We start from the raw sequence: 24,608 nt of genomic DNA, 5'->3' as shown, positions 1-24,608 counted from the left end.
GATGGATTTTTTTTTCCGTCGAGGGGAAAACAACTAGACAAAATCATGTCCGATCAATTGATGGACGTGTCGTTAGTCATTTATACTTCTAATAATGTGTTGAATACACGTGTAATCTAGTCAAAGTTTCGTTACACTTAATGCAATTTACACTATTCGAAATAACGAGCTTAGGGACTTGCGAATGGGATGATGAAAAGATGGAATGTGAAAAAGGAAAATTGTTCAAAATTTTCAACTGGAAGCTTATTTCCTGTACCTACAACATGGTTTGGCCAAACTTTGCCAAACTCTCCTCCCCCTAAGCGAACTTACACAAATTATGAATTCCCGACCTTCGACTCAAAAAATGGAGAAAATTTCTAAAATGTATGAAGTGTACGCCTACGTAAAACACTCCCTCCATCTGTTTAAGAATGCGTAATTCGCGAATGGTCTCTTCTCTACGGAAAGTCGTTAAATTTCTCTCGTGAAATGTTTAGAGATATTTTTTTTTGACGCATTCGATGAAACCCGTTTTAAGTTAAAAATATAAAAAGAAATCCATAAAAAACGTTGACGTTAGCTACTTAATTTTAATCTGAAAAAGTTTCGAGATTTTTTTTTTTGTTTGTTTGCTGAACACATGTTTGACCAATTAAAATACAACATTTTCTAATAAAATATAAACTCAGAAGAATTCCATTGAATGGAATATACTTGTCATATTTTTACAAATAAAATTTTTTTACGATCATTCCGTTTTATTAACTCTAATATAAGTTGTTAAGGTTTAATTTATTCTTTATGTTTATTTTTATTGCATTATTCTCATCGTGTCTCTTCATAAAAATAATAACAATAATAATAATATCGCGCAATATATTAAATCAACGTAAAAACAATGTTTTATTATCTAACAATCTCTCGCAAAACCATTTTTTTTATTTATTTTCGGTTTGGTTTTAATGACAAGCCGTAATCATAAAACTGACTGACGTTTATTTTATTATTTATTGTATTTTATGGTTTCAACAAACATAATATTTTATATTAATGATAGCTTTTTTATTTACACACATTTTTTTAATACTTTTTTTACAACCGCAACTTACCCATCACGTGTTGGTATGTCAGAGAGAAAAGTTGTTAAGTGTGTTTATAAATATAGCTTATCGTGCAATAAACATTATAAATGGAATTAACGATGATTACATACCTGAAAATAAAAAAGGGAAAACATAATTAAAACTCTAATTAACGTTTCAAACAATTTTTGTAATTAGAACACTTCTTATATTGACTTCAATGGAATTGCAATAGAAATTACATGTTGCGATATAGAATATTCAACAAAAAAATAAAATTCTGTTTTGCTTTGTGGTTTAGTACGTTTTATTAACACTATTCCCACAATAGAATATCGGTTTGATGGATACACATTACAAAACTAAAGCCGAAAACACACAAGCAATATTGTGAGTTGCTCAGATCGACAATTATACTGCGTTTTCCATTGTTTAATGTACGCTCCAAATCGGATTACTATACCCATAATAATTATCATAACAACGCAGAATTGCGTTTTTCTGATTTTACTTTCTTCAGTTTCTTTATCCACCCAATATGTATTGGATTCTGATAAATCCCGTGCACAATTGTGCATTTATCTGGTTGTGTATGTGGAAGTTGTGGAACCCGTTAAAAAGTAGATTTTTTTTTTTAATAAGAATGTGCGTTGAATTTGTGAAAACTGTTAAAAAGGAGTTAGCTTCCTGAGTAAGTTTCAACCATGTAAAGGCGATCGCCGCGCCGCCAACATTTTCGGAGTCGATAGTCTCCAACTTAACGTTAATTCCTTCAGAAAGCTACACATATTGAACAAAGTTATGCTGAATATGTACATGTACACACATGCTGAATTCAAAGTCAATTTCAATAAACTTTTCTTTGTTAGACTGCGATTATAGTAGAACAAAGAACATGTTGACGGAAACAGATTTCCAATCTGAGTGATTAAAGCATATACGAAAATTCACCAATCGACAATAAAATTCGTTTTTCTCCGTGTATTGGGTTTTTTGAAGAGACGTTCTTCTTATATGACGTAAAATATGAAAATAAATAGACTGCTATAGAAAACGTAAATATTTCAAGAGACTTTTCAAGAGATTTTTCAAAAAAAAAAAAACAAAAAAGTCTCAGAAGCTGCAAAAAAGCTGAATAAATTTATTCTGGATGATTGTCGTGTTTTTAGATATAAATATATAACATGGGGTTGTTGAAAAGTTTTAAAATGTAAAGATGCTTGAATTTTATGTATATGCAAAATAAAAGTCGAAAGATAACATTCGCATATTTACAAGCGAACATAACCCTCTTACGAGAGTTTTTGAGATGATATTGCGGTCTGAAGCCTTTTCACATTCAAAGAGAAAGTTCAAATTTATATTTTTGAATAAATTTTTATTTGTGCGGAAAATTGGTATCAAAGTTTTAAGATGCTTAAGCCTCATATACAACACGAAATTGTGTAAAGAATTTTAAATAAATATCAATTCATTCATACAGTAGAGCCATCTTCTCCTCGAGAGCTTCGTTCCGGATTGCTCTGAGGCCAGATCAATGTTTTGGGCTCTTGAACAAGTTGTCATGAATGAATGGATTATTGGAAGTCTATTCACGCTTTAAATTAAATGTTGAAAAGAATGAATTTCCGCAGTTTATGACGATGAGAATCAAGAATTAATATGTAATATGTAAACTACAACACAACCAAAATAAGCAATATGCTTTGACAAGTGTTCGCTTTAATAGGAAAACATATGTCAAAACTGTTGAAGTAATAGAATCTGTAACAAAAACAAAGCAATACTTAAAATGATAACAGAAGTATCATTATTTGAAGAATTAGCCATATCTGTACGTACATAATGGAGATCTCGTACTCTACTAATAGTAATCTCTAATAAAAAATTGGTGCTGAAGATACCACATAAAGCCATCAAGCTAGTCATAAAAATACTTCATCGACTTATGCAGTTTGACTGTCAACTCTATGTACAAATATGCCTCTCTTATTCCTTTGAAGTCTTTTGCATAAATGTTTGATATGTCAATTGACTTTTTTTTTCTCTACTTTTCCACAAAAAAGTACTTTGTGTTTATCAAATTAAATAAAATGAAAAAAAAATAGCAAAATGTTTGTGTCTGTTATTATTTATGTCGTATGTATGCATACGATGATCAAACGAGAGATTTATTTCCCTTTTATGTTGTATATGCGCATATATATCCGGAAAATAAATTGAACTCGTTTGAATTGAATTTCAGTAGGAATTCGATCAAGCAAAGCCAGTGTGAGTCTACAAAATGTTTTGTAGCATTTTTGTGAATTTTCACCGCAAATTTTTCATGAAATATAGCACGTAGCTTTAGGGTAACTGCTTCTATATCCGCCTATTCAATGCATTTTACAGTAGAGTCAGTGAATGTCAGTGAATTGTTAGACGCTCGATGTGGTGAACTAGGTTCTGCGACATCAAACATGATACCACTTTACAGTTCTCTCACAAACAGGATGGGGTTTTTCAATTTTAGAGTCATTGTTACTGCAACACAACTCTGTGGATGCAGACAACGATTCATTAATATTCTCACACAAAAAAAACGGTGTTTCAGTCACCTCTCGTAAAGTGCAGCGAAATAAACACTACCATAACATAATATCGTTGATGAAAAAAATATTAGTTAATGTTGCCATACAAACTGTGACAGTTTGCAAGCTTTTTTTGGGGTAGGGAGGGGCAGTCACCTCGAAAGGGGCTTACGTGGTCCGGAGGGCTAAAATATTGGACACGTATTTTTTCTTAGAATTTTAAAAAATATTTTAGGCACCTAGAAAAAGGCATTCATTCATATATACGAACACGTTGGTTAGAGCAGTAAAAAAGATATGCACAATATATCTGTACTGCTCTAACCAACGTGTTCGTATATATGAATGAATGCCTTTTTCTAGGTGCCTAAAATATTTTTTAAAATTCTAAAAAAAAATACGTGTCCAATATTTTAGCCCTCCGGACCACGTAAGCCCTTTTCGAGGTGACTGCCCCTCCCTACCACAAAAAAAGCTTGCCCAAGGGATAGTGATAAAATCTCGGTTTTTTTTGTGACACAAAAAAGAGAAAAAGGAGAAAAGATAAAACTTCACGGCAAATGAAACGCATTTTTTTAGGGTGTAACACACAACGAATAAAATGTTATCTAAACCATTGTGTAACGAATACGAAGTGATGATGATGGTGATGAAAAAGTCTGTTCGAGATAAGATTTTTTTTTATTATATTTTTATCCGTTGTTGTTAGGGGGGATTGTTATTTTTTATGACACTGGGATGGATAAAATCATCAGTCCTATACGAGCTGATGGGAATTTTTTTTGTTTCTTTTTTCTTTTCGCTTGAATGTGGCAGAATAAATCAATACCGAATTGTGTTTTTGTGCGGGTACTACGTTGTTGTTGCGAAAAAAATTTGTTAGGGAAAGTTTATTTGATTTTGTGAGTTTACTTTCCCATTTCGCCGAAAATTTGATGACCGTAATAAAACGTTACACTAAAAACAATCGGTTGATAGTGAACCAATTCGTTAAGAGGATTAAAAGATGATACATTTTTAATCACTCAATTAATTTCTGAAACGAAACAGCAACAAATTGAAATTATTGTGCTGTCAAGCGTGTAAAACAAAGGTTCTTCTCTCGCTCACCGCTTTTACGAAATGATGTTAAATTCAAAATAACTTTTATAGCTTTTTGAGAAAAACTATAAAATTGTTACACATAGACACAATCTGTTTAACCTAAAGATAGAACATTTGTGCTCGCAAAGTTTTCGTATTTGAAAATAAACACACTGTCTTGATTTATAATAAGCTTGCTACCCATCCCACTTCCTTCAATTCAACACCATTAAAGTTTTAGTGTATATAAAATGAGCGTCATCATAACTATTCTGACATGAGCATTTCCTTCCTGATACTGTACTGCCATATCCGATCCGGAAACATATTTACTGAGACTGCGCTGATTCAGTTGAGTTATGTTTTAGCGTTAGTGTCACTTTCGTTTGTTATTCGTTTAGTTTGCCATTACATGCTGTTTATGTTTTAACTTCAATAACTTGCGACGGATACAGAAGACAAAAACTCAACAAACTGTGAATGCCGTTCTTGTTATATTATATGGAGTTGGAGCTGTTACTGTGATTTTAGAGAACCGGGGCTCATGTAAAATAGTTATTTATGCCACCGAGTGATAAATGCTTTTTTAGGCACTAGATGTGTAGATTGTCACATCGTGTGCCTAAAACGACATTTATCACCGATGTGCATACAACGTTTTTCTAAAAAAAGCCTACGAAAGTTTTACTTTTCGCCACTGATCTTGTGTCTCTTAGGTCCATCGAATAAAAAATCACTTTACCAGTTCAGTCGAAAGCATTTTGAAGTGAAAAAAGTAAAATTTAAATTTGGGTACGGGGGTTAACAAAGCCATTTACCACACGATAAATCCCAATGCTTTGTACTGGTATTTTTAAGTACAAGTAAATACCAGTCACAGACAATAAATTTTACCACAAAGAATGCGCCCTTTATGCTGATTGAACCTTAATAACTTGAATTTCGGAATACTTACATAACTTGAGAAGATGAGAAACCATAAAAGTTCTGCGTGGAAACAACGCCATTCTTCTAAAAAAAGGGGGACGAAACTTTTTTTTTCTTCTGACAACAGCATGGCTGTGAGTTTCCAAACGAAATTACATTCACTTCATTTCGGTATACATAAATTTAGGAAAATTCTAATTAAAAAAAAATCTGAGAATTTTATTTTCCATATGTCATAAAACAAAGAAACTCGAAAAATTCAACAAAGGGAAAAATTAATTAAAAAAGTTTATTTCAACGTGCAATTATAATAGCTTTCGTATCGTGGACCAGACAAAAAAATTTTTGTTACGTTGTGGGGTTTTACAATGGGGTAAACTTTAACAGCTACGGTGGAGCAAAGACACAATATACTATATTATACAGGTAACTATTCCACAAAGTAAAGAACATTTTTCAAGTAATTACTTCAGATTTGATTGATTTGCATAATTCATTTTTTTACTACGACCTAAGACTGCAAAATTGCCATTCCAATTTACAGTTAGGGGTACTTCTCGCTGACTGTCGTAAAGTTATGAATATTGAGAGAATAAGAGATCCGGTGTTAAAGTGAAGCCAAATTAAAACAGAATTTATACATGAAAACGCACCGTCATGACATAGTAATAACAATTGGCCTTGGTACAATCTAATGTATTCAGATAAAAAATTCTTTCACTAAAATGTTTTCTGCTTTCTTGACTTTTGATATAGGTAATGATGCTGTTCGGTTCTTAAAACATTCGGCATCATGTTCCATTTCCGAAGCTATGTGAGAAGGCAAAGAAAATGTTTGGGAATGATATGATTCCCAAAGGATTCATTTAGTTTTAGTAAGAATAGTGGACAGTAGAGTGAACGAGTTATAAGCTAATATATGAATATATTTGTAGAGCGAGTGAATTGTTAAGGATTTGTTCAAAAGCTTCGGTTTCAACTGTTCCATTAATATGAAGTAGGTATCTAGAGCTGTTTTACAGAATGTCCACATAATTGTGCATGCCAATTTGATTTTTCAAGTCCAAGATCGTGAAAAGTTTGGAATATATGGTGATGTTGCTATAAGAGCGCTAAAGTAACAAAGTGTGTAAAAAAAATTTAAGGCATGCGACGAGTTAAGAACCTGTACGTGTACGTACATACAGTACCGTTTAATGTTGACAGGTGCATCAAGGAACCGAAGATTTTTATTTTATTGTATGCATCACTGTGCAGATATTTGATAATTTGAAATTTTTCAACAATCCCTTTGTATTCAATAGATGATTTAAACGCAGCTTTCCGATCACATATACATTACAAAATTTATGTCCTTTTTTTGTATAAAGCACACAACAAAGTTCAGCAACAACCCTATGTATAAATATGTATTAGTGGACCAGACGTATTTCACTGTGCTATTATATAACATCGAAAGTTGGAACTCTGAATATTCAAAAACCGACAAAAAAGCCTATATACCTAAGTTAAAACATAATAAAAAAAAAACTAAACAAAACCTGGCGACATCAAAAAATCATCAACAGAAGGATGAGAAAATAGGAACTGACGGATTTTCGTTTTTATACTTTTTTGTTCCCTCGCGCTATCCACGGTTCGTCCAGAGTTTTATCGGTTGGTATTTTTTTTGGGGCCACGGATTTTTGTTTGTACAGAATGTTCTATTGTTCATCGTCGGTGGGCTTTTCGCAAATGTTTGGAGAGAGAATGAAATAAAAAAAAAAATGCCAAAGGAAGTTTTCGGTAGTGTGGGCTGTTGTTTGTATTAAATGAATTTGCAGACCGAAAATAAATGGAAAAATAATGGAGGAGAGAGAGAAAGAGAGACGTTGATTATACAAATATTCAGGGAAAATGGGTTCTCTTTTATGCATAATAAAGGCGATTTGTAATCCACGGTTACTGGTATTAACATATTTTGAATTTCTATGCGTTGGAAGATAATAAAGGGAAGTTGTTGTGTATTGAATTTATACTATGGCTGAACTTTTCATGAGTATAAAAACGAGGAAGCAAGGATAATAAATAATGGAAATGTATACACATAGACTAGACATCATTGTATACATATAATGTATACAATGAGCTAAGAACATACGATGATAAAAAAAAATGTCCTGGGGACAAAGATTTCTTTTCTTTCCCATTTTTTGTTTAATGGAAAATGGAAATTCATTTACAGGATGAAAAAAGTATAAATAAAGCTAAGGCAATTTCACGAATTTATTCGTATTCTTGAATGGATAATTACGAACTTAAAGGATCAATTGATTAAGTAAGATTACGGTTTTATATGTATATATGAAAATCAAAACTGAACGACTGCCGAGGATTTAGTTTGACAGAGCTCAATTATGGGGCTACAGTTTACGTAATTATCAATTGTTTTAAATGATCAAGCTTAATTAAATGTGTTTATCGTGAATGTGGTCGTAGGAATAAATATGAGTTGAAAAGAATTTTTTGCAGTTTGACTCGAAATAGGAATTGAAGGATAAAATTTGGAAGCAACCTGCAGAACAACAAATAAAATTGTCAGAACAGCCACGTGGCTATGTTGTATATTACACCAATTTCTTTCATTCCCTTCGCCGTGCAAAGTCTTCGTTTCCAAACCTAGTAATTGATTCTCTATGAAGAAGTTTTTAAACAACCAAAAACATATTGAACTCCAAATCATTGATTTTAGCTAAGTGAACCTATTCACCGATATATCGTCTGCAGAATCTTTTCTTACCCATCAACGAATCAATTCTTTCTTCTCTAATAATTAAACTTTAGTCGGCGTCTGTCATCGTCTGTTACGGCGGCGACTATCGATTTGTAAACTTCACAATGAATATAATTGTCAATTAACATACAAGTGGAATGCAAAAGCCTACTAATTTCTGTCGTAAAGTTTATTCCATTTAACTTTTATCATTCGTCGTTATGGCTTGATTCAAGTATATACTGATTGTGCTATTTGAATAACGCTCAATTAAAACTAAACTTTGATAAAGTTTTTATGCGCTCGGAAATCATTTTTTTCCCTTTTAATGGGGAAACAAAACAGAATTACAGTGAATGTGCGGTGGTATAATATCTATTTCGAATCGCATTCATTCACAGTACAACACCCCGAAAACGTTTCATTGTACGTTGGTAAATTTTCGTTTTGTTGTTTGGCTTAAGTTATTTTTTTTTTCTGCATTCCCCGTATATAACGAAAAAGAAGCAATATACAACAATAATAACAAAAAAAAAAGTTTGAAAGAAAATATAAAATGGAAGGATTGTTGTATGAATATATGTGTAGTTCTTTCCAGTTTTTCCACAATTCAAATTGATTGTACTTTTGCAATTCCGTTTTTCCCAGCAAGAGTAAGTTAAAGTACACACACTCAAATGTAATACTTTTTCCGTGTGTTGTTAGTTTTAAATAGCAAAGTTTCAGCAAATGTACAGAGTAAAAAAACAACAACAAAAATAAACAAATAACCAAAATGATGAACGTATCCAATTTTAAATAAATAATTTTGAAGTGAAACTTGTTTCTATGCACTTTACTCGAGATGGTAAAAAGTTTTCCTTTTTATACTCAATTGACGTGGTTCAATTTTGTTGTAATTTTGTATTTTATACGGTATACAAGTGTACTAATAAAAGTTTGCGATAAGTTATCGATCTTCGAAAAGAAAAACAAAATTGAATTTCAAAGTTTTGCGAATCTTTTGTTGAATCTGTAATATGGAAATATTGAATTTTTATGACATGGACAGGGTTGCAAGTGGTACCAAGAAAATTATTAATGTACAAAAACGCATAGTAATGGTATTCCATTGCATGAAATTGAATTGAATTAAACTTCTACTGGCGGAATTCCGTACCTTTGTTTCGAGAATTCTTTTTTGTATATGTCGGCTAGAACTTAGTAGACAATAAAATTGCGATTCATTCATATAGAGACAAAATTAATGAAACTTGGAAACTGATCGGCATGAATTACTTTTAATTTTCATTTTTAGTAAATATTTCACCTTTTGACTCCTGAAAATTCTTTACCTTTACCAACTCTTTCACCTCACATCTTTGAGATCAAATATACAACTTCAACATTTCGCTTCATAGTCGCGTTTTTATTCAAAATACAAATGTTGTCCTTTCCCCCTACAGCTCTATGAGATATAGATCAATAAATCATTCATTCGATTCTATCATTTCTAGTCTTATCATTCAGTTAGCATAATAAAACAAATTAACGTTAACAACTTAACTAACCGGAAATATTTCATAACATCAGTAATAACCCCACGGTTTGACAAAGTGGATTTTAAAGAGGCAAATTGGATTATTAATGCTTTCTTGTTTTTATAATTTATCTTTTATTTGAAGACAAAAAAAAACTCGCATTAGAATACTTAGGGTTCTCGGTGCCAAGTAGAAATAATTCATCCCTAAAAATATTACGAGAAAAAAAAAAGAAATTCCCTTAGTACCAGTGAGACAGTACAGTGTATACGTACGTATATACCAAGTACCAAGTAAATATTCTTTTAATTTAAAATGAAAAAAAAAATCGAAAATTATAGTGGAAATTTATATTCTCCCTTCCTCCTCTCTATTCAATTCCTCGAGAGAGAGCAAAAAAAAAATCTATAAAATTTCATAATGTAAAATATATATCTTCAAATATAACAAATTTCCATTGGTACTCTAATCGCCCCAAGAGTGCATTATTCCCATCTCGAAAATGTAAATATATGAACAAGCATTTTCATCCCCTTTTCCATAACAATCTTGTCTAATAAAAAAAACCGTCGTCGTCGTTTCGCATCAAATAAGGTAAATGGCACCCTCTTTACCTTGACTACCCTCCTCGATGTAAAAATGTGTATATATAGATAGATTGCTTGTACAGCGAGACCATATCAATTACAAAAAAAAAAATCTTGCGAAGGGTGGAGAACAAGCAACGCTGAACTAAATAATGTGGAAAAGGTAATGTCTATGTTCCGTGGGTATAGTGTATTAGATGAGCGATGTAGTCCGTATAGTGCAGCTATAATAATAGGGTTGTTTGCTTTAAATTAGGGCTTAAAACTACCCTCAGATTTTCGGTGAATGTATAACATAACAGTCAGGTTTCAGGTTATTGTTACTTTCCCACTCATTTAGCTTTTAAAGTAAAATATTCTCGACGCATAATAAGGTATGGGGTTGGCAGACGTGCGCATGTGTGAATGGAGTTGTTTTAAATTGAGGGTGGCTCCGTTGCTCTTTCAATTTTCGGATTGTGATTTCGCGTTTTTTTAATTTTAATTTATGTATTTATGTACGATAGAGATTTCGGAGTCTTTATTTTGAATTGTCAACTAAGACCCATTTTGTGTGGACGTTAATGCAGGTTTTTTTTTCTCTTTTTTAATTTAAATTATAAAAATTAAATCCCATTATTATGGAGATCTCGATGAAAAACACATAATATTTTTTCATTTAATAATACACATGCCGTTGGAACTTTTCACATTATTTTTGTGGATCATTTATAACATCTGAACAGAACATGGATACATTTAAACGTTTCAATGTAGGAAAGCGGGAGTGTGGGGGGATGTTTTATCGTATATATAAACTAAGCAAATAATGTTTTTATTTATATCCTTTTGAACATAAATTACTAATTCCAGGCTTAGTAAAATATTTTGTTTGGAAAACATACAGAAAGTAGGTGGTTAGGTAGACTGTATATAACAACGTATTATAATACACAAATAACAAAGCATTTCGCGTTATGAAGATGGGGATTTATGTGACGTATGGAACGAACAGAAGATTAAAATTTATGAGCTTTTGTGTGTGGTTGGAAAACAATTATTATATTTCAACGAAAACAGAATTAATTTATCGAAGGATATTCAAATATATTCGGGATTTTGGTGCAAAATTTTAATAATGAAAACAATTGAAAACACAAGTAGTGGAGGTATTATCCTGTTACTCAGCGGTTGCCGTTATATTTTTTTTTCATTGAATCTGCACTGGAAGTATCGGCTATGTATGATTGTGAGTGAAAACAGGTAGGACAAAAAATATCAAAACTTCCTTCGAGAGTCGAGTCGGATGGCTACGTCATGTCAGATTTAAAACTTAAAATTTCCCCGGGCGTTTCTTTCTATCAGGAAGCTGTTTTATCAGGTCAGTTCCTAGTGATTGTAACTCAACAGTCACTAGTGCTACGCTGAGATGAAGGAGACCTATATCGCGAAAATATATGAAATAAGATCAAACATCTCGAAAATAATCACCTCGAAGGATCTTCCCGCGATAAATTAGATATGAAATCACTCGTTAGACTACACGAACCTCCGCTAGCGAAATGATATCATGTTTAAAGACGTGCAACAAACCGTTAACATGAACTACCGTCAACTGACAATCAATCGTATAAATATGAATTAGGGAATACGTAATCCGATAGTATTGGGCCAACTTGTTTGTTTGTATTTTATGTAATATGATTCAAATATTATGGGGTGCGAAAAATGTTTGCCTTCTGTGTTCTACTTAATAAAAGATTGAGGGGTTCTATAGAGAGAGAAAATGATTTTCATTGAATATGATGAATATGAATTATGATCGAATTTTTTTCGATTTACATATTTAAATCGATAGGGGATTGTGTTATTAAGCAACAAATGTTACAAAAATTATTAGGTTTCATTTTACAAAAAATACGAATTAAATTTACGGTGGTACATAATGCGTTTTCCTTTTTGCTCCATTTTGACTGTACTGTAGTAGTTCAAACATAAAAAAAACTAACATTTTACTCCAACAAAAAAGAGCTTCTCACTCGAAAAAGTTTCCTAAATATCTTTACTTTCCATTCGTTCAATTGACTTAACAAACTTTTTAAGTGATGATTCAGCAACTTAAGTCCATTTTAACAGAAAACACTTTTCCAACAAATCCATTAAGTACATACGAGTAACAACCCATGCATATATGATACACCCTCTTTCTGTATTGGTTTCATTATATTAATACATCCGAGTAGGAATAAATAGCCCCATAGAGCTTTTGTGCAAAGAACCAATCATTAGCACTACAACCATAAGAAAAAACCAGATGAAACTTTTTCTCTTATTTTCCATCTTAACCATCCAATTCTATATCCTAAATTCATCGTTTAATAGCGTGTGTGGAACAGTCGAACCGAAATACCAAAATTCATATAAAAACATACTAAAATTCAACATTTTTTTTATGTGACTTCGTTGTTCGTTCGTAACTACATTACTATATACAAAATACAATATCGTAAATGTCGATGACAAAAAATAAAGTAAAAAAAGGCTTTGCAAAAAGACGAAGAGGAAGGAAAAAAAAAAGAATAAATAAAAAGGTCTGGTAAATTTATTTCTATGGCACTTTAGGAGCAACATCTATATACAGAAGACCATTATAAAGCTTCCAACTTTATAACATGGAGCTTTTCGTTTGTAAATTCTCCGTTTTTTTTCGGTTTCGATTTGTCGATATCAATACACCATACTGTTTGGCTGGAATGAGGGAATTGAAAGACATATTTCGAATAGCAAATACATGACATTCGATGCGGAATAAAGTTATATATGTTCATTGGGGAGAATGAAATTGTTTGTTGGGAATGGGATCTGTGTTTTGAGTGTGCACACGAAAAAGTGAATGGTTGTTCATGTCGTTATACAGGGTATAACGAAAGAAACATTTTGGTTTTGAAGTTTTTCTTTTCTTTTCCCCCGGAAAAATTAATATATCGGAATGCTATATGGATTGGAATATGTACACAGAGAAAATTCGTTCTAACAAATTTTTCGTTTAGCCAGAATTTTTTTTATGCTATCTCTTCGAATACGTTATCGCTTCGATCGTTACTTTCCATACACACTGTTTTACCTATACATGGCCATTTTATATTTTTGGGGCCAATGTTTAGAAATTCTTCAGATCCAATTTTTCATCGCTTCGTATATTATCATTCGCTGGTTGTATACGAGTCTTTATACTTTATTGCAATGGCGCACAGGATATCACTTTATTGGAAATAAAAATAGAAGACGACGAAAAAAAAATGTTTTATCAACATTGCATTTGGGAATTCGGATAGAATAAGAATTTGTTTTTTGATGCGATACCATTTTGAATGGATTGGAAAGTAGGAAAATCGAAAGGACAAAATATTTAAATGGAAATATTCGGATGAGATTTCCCGGTTTTGTTGAATCTCTGAATCTCGTCTGTCTCTTCTGTTAAGTACGTCATCTTGAATACAAAAAAAAATATTTGATTCTCACAAAATATAATGACTAAGATGACAAGAATTTCGATTGTTATTGGATTCTGGAGAATTCTGCTATTATTTATTCAATTTGAATGTTAAAAATTCCTAAGAAATTTTAGCGATGTGATCAGATTGAATTATGTCTGTAAAGTTTAAGGTGGTGCGAAAAATTGGAACATCGAATTGTCAATGTGTGCAAATAATTTTTGTGTTCAATGGATCTGTACCGATCAGTACCGACAAAAAACGATATTGGTTATAGTATTGAAAGAAGCACTAAACTAGTGACGAGAACATAAGACGTTCCGGTCTGTTATTTTCCCATTTTTTTTAGTGAACCTATTGATTCAGTTGGCGTTTTTTTTGTATTCAAACATTTTTTTAGAAGGCCACCGAAAATTCCACCTCGTGTAAAGGTTGTAACGTATAAAATTACGCGGAAAAATCAAATATTTGAACAGTAGGTTTTAATTACACTTACAAATGCCGACATCGACATTTCTGTCTGTTTACATAACTAATTATTTTGATTTGGCAATCGTAAGTATTACAACACAATGTAATCTACCGCCTTTTTCAAATTTAAATAAAAATTGAAGGGACCAAATATTTCGGTTTAACTTCAATTTTGAGAAACAGACTAGAACATAACTCCGTTAAGTATCTGTACATCAATTACTTTGTAACATTTGTGAGGAGGAAGTGTCAAAGATTGCGATATTGGGGTTTGAATTCACTGAAAGAGGATATTGAAAATCATCATATTCAGCTTTATAATCTACCAAGTTCTTACGCATAAAGAACCAACGATTGAACATATCTGCATTTCAATCGTAAAATTTGATCCATCTTCAAGCACTTGCTCACCCAATGCAATTTTTTGCCATTGTACCGTACATCAAACAACACTCAGAACATGCACACATTTCCTCACCAATTTTTCAAAATATCGCGAAAAATTGTAGCCTACAAAGACTTGTCGAGATAATCAGTTACAATATAAAGCACACGGAACGAAGTCAGCGTTAATTATGGTAGTTCAATTAGTCTAAAATGACATTAACGTCACACAAAATTAACCAAGTGATAAATATTTAAATTAACTGATCGAGATTAAAAAAATATTTTGTCTAATCTCTGTGCACGTTGTAATAAATTTTTATGTTGGCACGAATAATGCTAATGACTATGCAGCATAAAAATAAAATAAATTATTATTCAGTTCCAAGACGGAACAGCATTCAAAGCAGGGGTAAAAAGAATGTTACAGTCCATTTATTTCCTTATCTTTTTATGTGTTTCTTGACTCGTCTTCACAACGAAGAGAAGAGAAGAAAAAAAAATTATTATATAATGTCCAAGTACCGAATCGAATCGCGTGAGATCATGTCATCACACACACTATAATTTCTCTCTCACTCACTTAAAATTCACCCCATGTTGTGCCTAATCAGTAATAGCACGCGTGACCGAACGAACACAAAGCCTTAAACAACATGCGAATTTTCCTGCCTGAATCATAGATATTTTTTTCTTCTTTTCCTCAACATTGTACACATTATACCATTTCAACTAAAAACCATTGATTCTATTCATATATTACACAAGTTATACCCTCGACAAAGTCTGAAAAACCCTCCATTCAATTCAACCCCTCAAATAAACAAAAACACACATACTATATAGGCAGTAGAAGTACGTATATGTATGTATATATACACATACATGAAGCATTTCTACTTTGCTTCCTTCTCAATACTTCTGTGCACAAAGCTGTGCTCGTTTTTATTTCTAACTTTGCTGTGCCGTAGAAACGACCTTACACACAGCTACACACACTGGTGTATAAAAGGTAGTATAACCGAGAACGAGAACAAGTCACTGTTTTTTTTTGTGTGTACAATGTACGACATATCTATACGATGTACATATTTATATAAGTAAATGTAGTCATAGAACATCACATCACATTTATCTCGTCTATACAACTCACAGTTTGATATGCTTTTTATATCAAAAACATTTTACAGCTACCCTAAGTTAAGTAGAAAAATATATTTTTATACCCTCTCATGAATTGGATATATATGCGACTAGGTGTTCGAAATGTTTGAAGGGATCGTGTAAGTTTTTGAGATTCAATGTATATTTTATTTACAGCTTTCAGTGGAATGTCGAATATGTGTTGTGTACCCGTTTTTTTTTCTTTCCATTTTTTTTTGTGTGCTCAGTATTGTGCATACATGTATTATTGAAATGAAAGGAATTAGGGGTGGTTTTGTAAAACGAATTTACTGTCGAAGGAGCTAATCAAAATATAAAAAAGTAGTAGAAGGAGAAGCAGTAGAAGAAGAAATTTATTTAAGTATAAGAATGTCTGAATTAGATGTGAGAAAAGCATTTTGTAAGGAACTTTAAATCGCTATAAATAAATAAATTTCGGTGGAACACGGAATGTTCAATTCCTTCCGAAACAGATAATCCGGTGTCTTAACCCTTGAATCCCGAGTATAAATACTATATACACACAACTAGCTTATTGTCAGCTATACCTTAAAAGATTATACATTTTTTATATGTTTTGCGATTTGGTGTGTGTGTTTTTTTTCCTTCTTTTCTACTGCTCGTTGAAGTTGTCGCTGCTGACGCGTTCACAATTCTCTTGTGTGCAGATATTTTTCAAATAAAAAGAAATGTTTTTGTGTTTCTGTAATGACCCATTCACACGCAAATGTTCACCCATTTTTGTTAGATACATTTTTTTTTGTTCATCGTCGTGTGTTTTTGTTGTTGTTGTTCTATCACCAATACGTTGGGGAGTTTTTATCATCGACACTTTTTCACATTGTGGTTTTTATGTAGTAAGTTTATACTTCTTTCTGTGAGTTTTTAACGTTCTGCATCAAATAAATTGATATTAACAAATCAAATGTTATGTTATGGTGATGTAATAACAACTGTGTTTCCCCGGAATAAAAAAAGGAAACCGCATAAACGCGTATTATATGCCATTCAACCACCCTCTTTTCTATATTTTGATTATTTGTTTTCATTTTGTAAGGTAAATAATGTCATCACGCACGAGTGGATCCATCGGTACAATAAATATAATTCTGATTAAAAAGACAGCTTTAGGTGAAAATTGAGGTGGCGAGTCATATATGTTTGTTTCGTTTATATATAGGGATCAACAATATTATTGAAAACTGTGTGTTCAATTTAATAATCGGAATCGAATGTGTTTTGGATTGTGGCAGGGCGGTTAATCGTGAAAATTTTTCTGATGTTTCCCGAAAATTGTTTATAAATTTTCACGGTTTTGTCGATTTTTATGATTTGTGGGAAGTCGTGAAAACAGCGAAAATTCGTGAAGGTCACAGAATGCAGTGAAATCAATGGAAAGTAGCAACAATCGAGGAAATTTTTCACTGAAAATTCGTGAAAATCACCGAAATTCGTGAAAATCACTGAAAATTCGTGAAAATGGTGGGCACAAATTTGTGATGTTATTCAGATGTAACGCAACATCACTGAATCGCAGTTTATTGACTTACAGAACTACAACGAAAACATTTGTGAAAATTGTAGACACACAGTAAACCTGAACTCTAATTTTTAACTTAATTGGATAGACGACAAAAAAAGTTGGCAAAAAAAACATAAAATTGAAAAAGCTCTCGAATAAATTTTTTACTTTACAAAATCTGCAAAACAAATCAACAAACTTACTCGTTAAATTCCAAACAAATACTCTCCCTCAACCAGACTCCCACTCACCGTTACATTTGCGCAGTGCCTGTTTTTTTTTATTATTTACATTTCTCGTTCGCTTTGTAATTTTTTTTTTTCACTAGTCATAATTTAATTAAATAATTAATATTTAACAGGGTTACTGTGCAAAGGTGTGTACAAGCAACGACTGCTTACAAAAATAACAAAACTTTTATCGATTCAAACATTACGCGCATGAGTACAGCGGAAAAAAGACATTATCATTTCAGGATCCAATTATACACGAAGCTGTTACAATGGACAAACCGGCAGAATGTCAGTTGCATTAGCATTTCAGTTGCAACGTCAATTGGAAATTTGGGAATCAACGCACAGCTTAATGCTGAATGCTTGAAACTAGACATATTTTGAGCGAAAACATACCTGCTTAACTGGAGGCTGATGAGCGCCCAGTTTTTTCGGGCTCTGTGGCCCCGCAGAGTCCTGCGGGGTGCCGGAGGGTTCCACACGTACTATGATCGCAATGGTTATACGTGAAAAGTACCCCTCGTAAAGAGAAGGGCACCCTTCTTAGATTAAAGTAATTGAAAATTGAGTTTCTTCACAAAGAACAAAAACACAATCAAACTTCTGACAAATTTTCTTTTCTTTCTTCTTCTCTCGTTTCTCAATCAAAAATACCCTGGATGAAATCAGTTGTTCATTTCTTTTTTTTTCCACACTTCTTCCGAGTGGTGCGGCTATGTCACAATATTGATTAATCAATTTTAAAATTATATTGCACTAATTCACCGCTTATTACAAATTTTTTATTGCTTTGTTAACACTTTATTGAATTTTTGTTGTTTTTTCTTTTTGGAAAAAACTTTTATTTCAATTTTTTTTAATGCCTTTACATTTCTAAAATCGTTGGATTTCTCATTAGGTATACCACTGTATAGCACTTTTTAAAATTATTAATTATGCGATTAAAAACCCACAACCTGTATTTTCAAATAGAGAGATTAGATTAAAAATGGAATTTTCAATATAAACTGGCGGAGAGCGAAAGAGGGGGGATATTATCTGTTTGATTCAATATTTTTATTCCACACTGTTTCTCGTTTCATTTTTTTTTTCTTTTCTTTTACGACCTCATGAATATTTATTGTTCAAAGTAAATTATTGTGGTGATAAATTCAGAAATCTTTTCAGACATAAACCAAAACACTTCATTAATATGTCAAAGACCTTATATGGGACATAATTTCACAGTAAAAATAGAATAATCAAAAAGAAGTAACGAAAAATGTCGGAACGAATAACATAAAACTGGATGCAATATGCATAAATGTAAATAAATACAAAACAAAAAGTTTCGGTTCGGTCTCATTAAATTACTGCTAATGGTCATATCACAAAAAAAGTTACTGCCTTTTTTTAAGAGTTGACTTTTATCAGCGGTAAATGTCGAAAATATGTTAAATTTTCAGTCAATTTTTTCAAAATGTATTCATTAGAAAATAAACATAAGTTGCCTGCAGTCATCAATTAATTATCTCGAATGTTTGAAGCAGCATCGGGTCTCAAACTTTCATTTGTTTATGTGAAATGAAGTCATTAGCACGATTAGTTTTTCGCTCAAAGAATTTTAATTAATGTCACGTTGACAAGAAATTCAGTAAAGGGTATGGGGCAGTGTGACATGAATTAAAAACAACAGACCATGTCACGACTAGTTCACTTTTCGATGCTTTTACGATACACTCGAGTTGGTGTAGAAATATGAGTTTTTCATAATTAAAACGGTGGAGAGTTGAGGACAATTTATGTTACGGTCAACGGTGATGAATATTTTTCCCCATTTCTTTGAATCGGGGCGACGATTCTCATAGTTCTTATGGGTTGTTATACACTGTCAAGTAACGAATATTAACGGAGTTTCAGAAATACGAGAATCGACGCCCAGTTGTTTGAATACTTCAACTGAACAAACGCAGTTGTCAGATGCAAATCTCACGAGAATGTGACCTCATATTCGCCCAGAACGTTGTCAGTGATATATTTAACACATAAAACATTAGAACCGGCATATATGGCATTCGACACGAGTAAGTGTTTAATTTGTGAACGTTAGTCACGATCCATATTATCCCTCGTTCGTTTTACAGTTAATATCCCACCAGAGAAGATTATATCCGGCAAATTCGAAGAAGACAAAAAATGAAGGGGGCAACTGCAATTGAACAGTATAATTGAAAAATATCTAACACAAAACCACTAAATAAACAAATTTTCTCCGAATCATCCATTCAAAAATCAACAAAAACGAATGAATTGACACGTGACATATCTCTTTTGTCTTTTATATCTCCTCGAAAACCTTTTTACAGATTTAAATAACTTAATTATGTGCTGCTGTACGCACGTGATACCGAGCGTCGTCGTCAAAGACATCGCATCGAATATTAATCAGACAAACGTACATCATATACTATACATTGTATACACATTTATCCGACAATATGTGCCATTGGGATGTGTGTACACATTATTCGAAATAATTAAATTGGCTTGAGTTGTTCTGTTTTTGCGATTGAGATTGAGTGGATTTAAATGAGTATTTGATGACAATATTGTAGTGAACAATTCGTATCATGAGATGGAGATAGGGTGGCAAGCATTATATTACTATTTGTTGGATTGTATGCATAGATATGGGATGCAGAGACCGGGCATTCTTGTTGCTGTTGTTGTTGTTGTGGAAATTGGGAATAAATTTATGGCCGCGTGTTGTATACAGGAGTCATTTGTGAACAATTTTTCGAATTTTGATTAAGAATAGTGATTGGCTTACCAAGTGGACAAAATTGGAAATTTCAAATGGTGAAGTAATTCGATTGACTTGGAAAATTATTTATTTTTTCACCGAGGTAAGCACAACGTTTTTTTCTGGGTACATTTTAAACAAATCAATAAGACAAACTGAACTGTGTGTTCAGGGGACAAAATGTTTATTTTGTTCCCTCTAGCTTTTTCCACAAAAGAGACAGAGGACAAAATAAACGTTTTCTTCTCAGAGTGAACGGAATGTGTCACTTTCTCACCGCATTTGCGTGGACAAAATGAGAGTTATCGCAATACACACATGAAAATATGTATTTACAACGGTCGAAGGTTCGCAATACGAATGACAAAGTTTTTTCTTTTAAGATTTTGTAGAGTATAAAAAATCGATTATCTTCTTCTGAATTGTAAACCGAAACAAATGCGTATCAATCGTTTAATTAAATGCCCGGTAAAATAAACTAAATAGCGGCAATAAACAATTACAAAAGCAACAAAAAAAAAACCGAAACGACTTTAATTCGAAAAAAGGCACAACTCAATTTTTTAAATTAAATTAAAAAGTAAAGGTGAAACCCGTGTATGTAACGCTAAAATGAAATGGAAAATTAACTCGAAGAAACTGCGCAATGTCGTTACGTTCCGTAGCCTACGAATTGTATATCGGTATAACAAGTAATTTTATGCATTTTATTATTTAAATAATGGGCGATAAAAATTAATAAGTTGTAAAATCCATCAGCGAAAAAGAAAGAGTTTTTACAAATATATTAAACGGTAAAACTTATATATGACCTGAAGATATTATATATACGATCTAAATACGAGTTTGAGGGGGGAGATGTTAATAAAATGGCAGAGAGGAAAATTGGTAATAAATAATAATAAAAAATTAACTGAAAAACGAAAGAAAGAAATAAACGGACAATAATACAAGAAAAAGGTCAATAAATAAATAAAAATTAATGTTAACGATATGTGCTTATTATAAAACGATAAAGAGAGGGAGAGAGAGAGAGAATGAAAAAAGGCAAAATAAAAACAATAATAAAAATGCAGGTTGAAGGACGTTCACTTTGAATTGAATGTTTAGCGATCTCGGTTTTTTTGTGTTATTTCAGCGTTTACATGCTACAAACACAAATGCGTGATCTTTCTGTGATCTTAACGTCTAGAGTGTATCTTTTTAATGATTTTTTTTTGCTTATTGCAACAAGCCATTGAAGCAATTGAAGAACAAGAAGATGAGAAAAAAAACGGAATCATGTAATTCAAGCGTGTTAAACCAGTAAAGATGTTTTAACATCTAATCAACAGCTGCCTATTATTCTCCATAGAATTTAATAATTTTGAAATTTCTGACTGTTAATTCACAACATACACAACCATCAACAATTCCAACACATTTCTGTGTCGGTATCAAACAAAAAAAAATTCTTCTCTCATCTATTTATATGTGTGTCACACATAAACAAACGGTCATAAAAACCATTTTTATTACACAAAAGAAGTCGTTACCAACATATTAAAAAGATTTTTTTTATTATTATTTTCGATCGATATTTTGCTTCAGTTGAATTTAATTTTATGGTCGATTATTTTGATGTTTTAATAAAAAAAAATGTTTTATGGCATAAATGAGATGTGCTAGAAAAGATTTCTTTTTTTTTCTCTCTCTCTCGTTTCGTGATTATTTTTTGTGGTGGTGCTCGTTATATTGCGAAATGAATTTATGATTTTTAGTTAGTGTTATTGGCTTTTGGTTTATAAAGAAAAAATTTTGAAAATATTTAGTTTGTGTGCACAGAATGAAAAACGACAGGCCAAATAGATTGAAGATAATAAATTGGCAACATTTTATGAACACAATCAAATTGAAGTGCAAGACCAATTTGGAGCAACACACAAGTGTCCAAATAGTGTGTCGAAAAAATCATTCGTCACACAACACAGTCCAAATCATCACAAAGTCAATTCGTAAAACGAGTGCACTACAACATTCTCTTCTTCGTTCCATTAAAACACCACACATTGTTTTCCTATCGCATGAAGGATTATAACATTTCATGTTATTCACTCTAATCCCTATTAGAAACGTAATCCTTTAAGAGTTTTGTACAACAAAATTCGGTCAGAAAATGAACCGAAAAACAGTGTAGAGGATGAGGATTTGATCATAACCTTCTTCACCATTTTTTTTCTTCTTTCTTTCTTCTGCGTTCAATTCGTTGGAATTTTAATTTGAAATATAATTTTTTTTTTATTCACTTTTTCGTCTCTCTTTCATTGGTAAAACCACATAATCCACAATTTAGAACATGTTTCATAAGTAATTACTTAATGCAACATAATTCGACATCTTGTACATTCAGATAAGTATTAATCCATAAGAGCTCAGCTTCTAATCCAATTATAAACGACGATGATTTCATTAGATTGGCAATCTAATACGATACACACTAATTTGAACTAATCTTTTAGTTCTGTTTCACAGTTTTCACAATATAATAAACCGGTTTAATTTCGACGAATTCTAACCGCAAGATTCATTTGTTTTTACTTTGGTAATTTTTAACACAATGAACTTTTTTTTCTTACGTTGTTTTGGTGCTATATTTTCACAACAATTTAATTTAATAATTTACTCTTCCATCGGCGCCATTTATTACTTTATATCAACTCTGGTTTATAGAATAAATAAACGAATTTCACTTTTTTTTTGAAGTCATTCAAGAAAAAAAACACCGAGACGGTTTATTAATGCACATAATAACCGCGCGCTATTCCCATCCATACGACTGTTTACGAATTGAATGTTTGACTCAATGTGAAGAGACCGTCTTCGTTGATATTCGATGGTGGCACGAATTGTTGTTGTCTCGAAGCCATTGAGAGAGGCACGAAGTTGTGTAAACAATTCTCTCGGCTTTTTTGTGTGCACCGACACGATCTCGAAAATCGTGAATGTGCGTTGCGCATAAAAGAGAATTGAATAAATGTTGAATGAGAGTATACCAGTCGTTGTTTCTCTTATACACAAATGTATGCGATTCATTCAATTTCATATACATTGTGAAGAAATGTTGCATCACTCCCCTTGGTATCGATCGATGCAAAATGAGCACTGGTATTTTTGGTATAACATTTGCGGAAAATTGTAACATTTCCATTACCAATCATGAATTACCATTACAAACGTTTTTGCATTCACTCAATGAGACACTCAAAATTAATACCGGCAATGTTTATCTCCGATTTTTTGTTTCTGTCTTATAGCACTGTTTTAAATGTTTGTTTTGGAATTGTCGAGATTAATATTTTTCCATTCAAAATGTTTGTTTATTGATTCTAAAATTACAAAAATTTCAGCTTGCGTCGCGACGCTAATTCGTAAAAGTTTTTCAGTAGACGAACCTTAAAGTAAAAAATGATTTTGCACCAGCCATTACACCACATTTGCTAAACCACAACTCATTTTGATACCCACATCATACACCGGGATGCAAAGTTAACAAAAGGCGCTGTAAATGAATGAAAGTGTCGCACTGTTTATATAATACCAATACCCGTACCAATACCTATACCAGCAAAATATACCAATGTTAACGCACACACACACATACATACATATATATGTATACTCGATTAAATATATTTCTTTGCGTCACACACAATCATGATAATTTTGTGCAATTCGTTGGTTGTGAATGTGTTCTAATATTGTCGTGTACAATTTGTATGGCTGGATGTGGTGACATGTATGACACTTTCAACAAATTGTTCTAAAATATAACCACCGAAAACCCCATCATCAATCGACTTGAGGTGATTGTTGAGAGTCAATGGAAAATGATTTTTGTGCCAGAATGTCATGGTTCGTCTAACTATTGCTTTGCAATGTAGAGAAATTTACCTTTTCGTAGTGGAATTGGTCTATTCAACTTTATCAACCGCAGGAAGATATTTAACCTGTGGTTATGAGGCTAATAACCATCCATGCTATTCAATCTATTCTATTCATCACTTAAAATACAGGTCAAGAAATATCAAATTGTG

The 24,608-nt window shown here is 32.2% G+C and overlaps 1 protein-coding gene and 1 long non-coding RNA gene across 4 annotated transcripts in view; both read right to left on the bottom strand.

Annotated features, from left to right (window-relative positions):
• Positions 1–24,608, bottom strand: part of LOC119083411 (autism susceptibility gene 2 protein homolog) — a 178,601-nt gene that overhangs the window by 59,980 nt on the left and 94,013 nt on the right. The window lies entirely within an intron of this gene.
• LOC119083447 lies at positions 873–23,538 on the bottom strand. Its single transcript, XR_005088864.1, has 3 exons — positions 22,734–23,538; positions 18,150–18,709; positions 873–1,198 (listed from the first exon to the last, which is right to left on the bottom strand). It is a non-coding gene; the product is annotated as an uncharacterized LOC119083447 (long non-coding RNA).

Source organism: Bradysia coprophila, chromosome X (genome assembly GCF_014529535.1).
Source record: "Bradysia coprophila strain Holo2 chromosome X, BU_Bcop_v1, whole genome shotgun sequence".
Taxonomy (NCBI): Eukaryota; Metazoa; Arthropoda; class Insecta; order Diptera; family Sciaridae; genus Bradysia; species Bradysia coprophila.
This window is presented reverse-complemented; position numbering and strand designations above follow the sequence as displayed.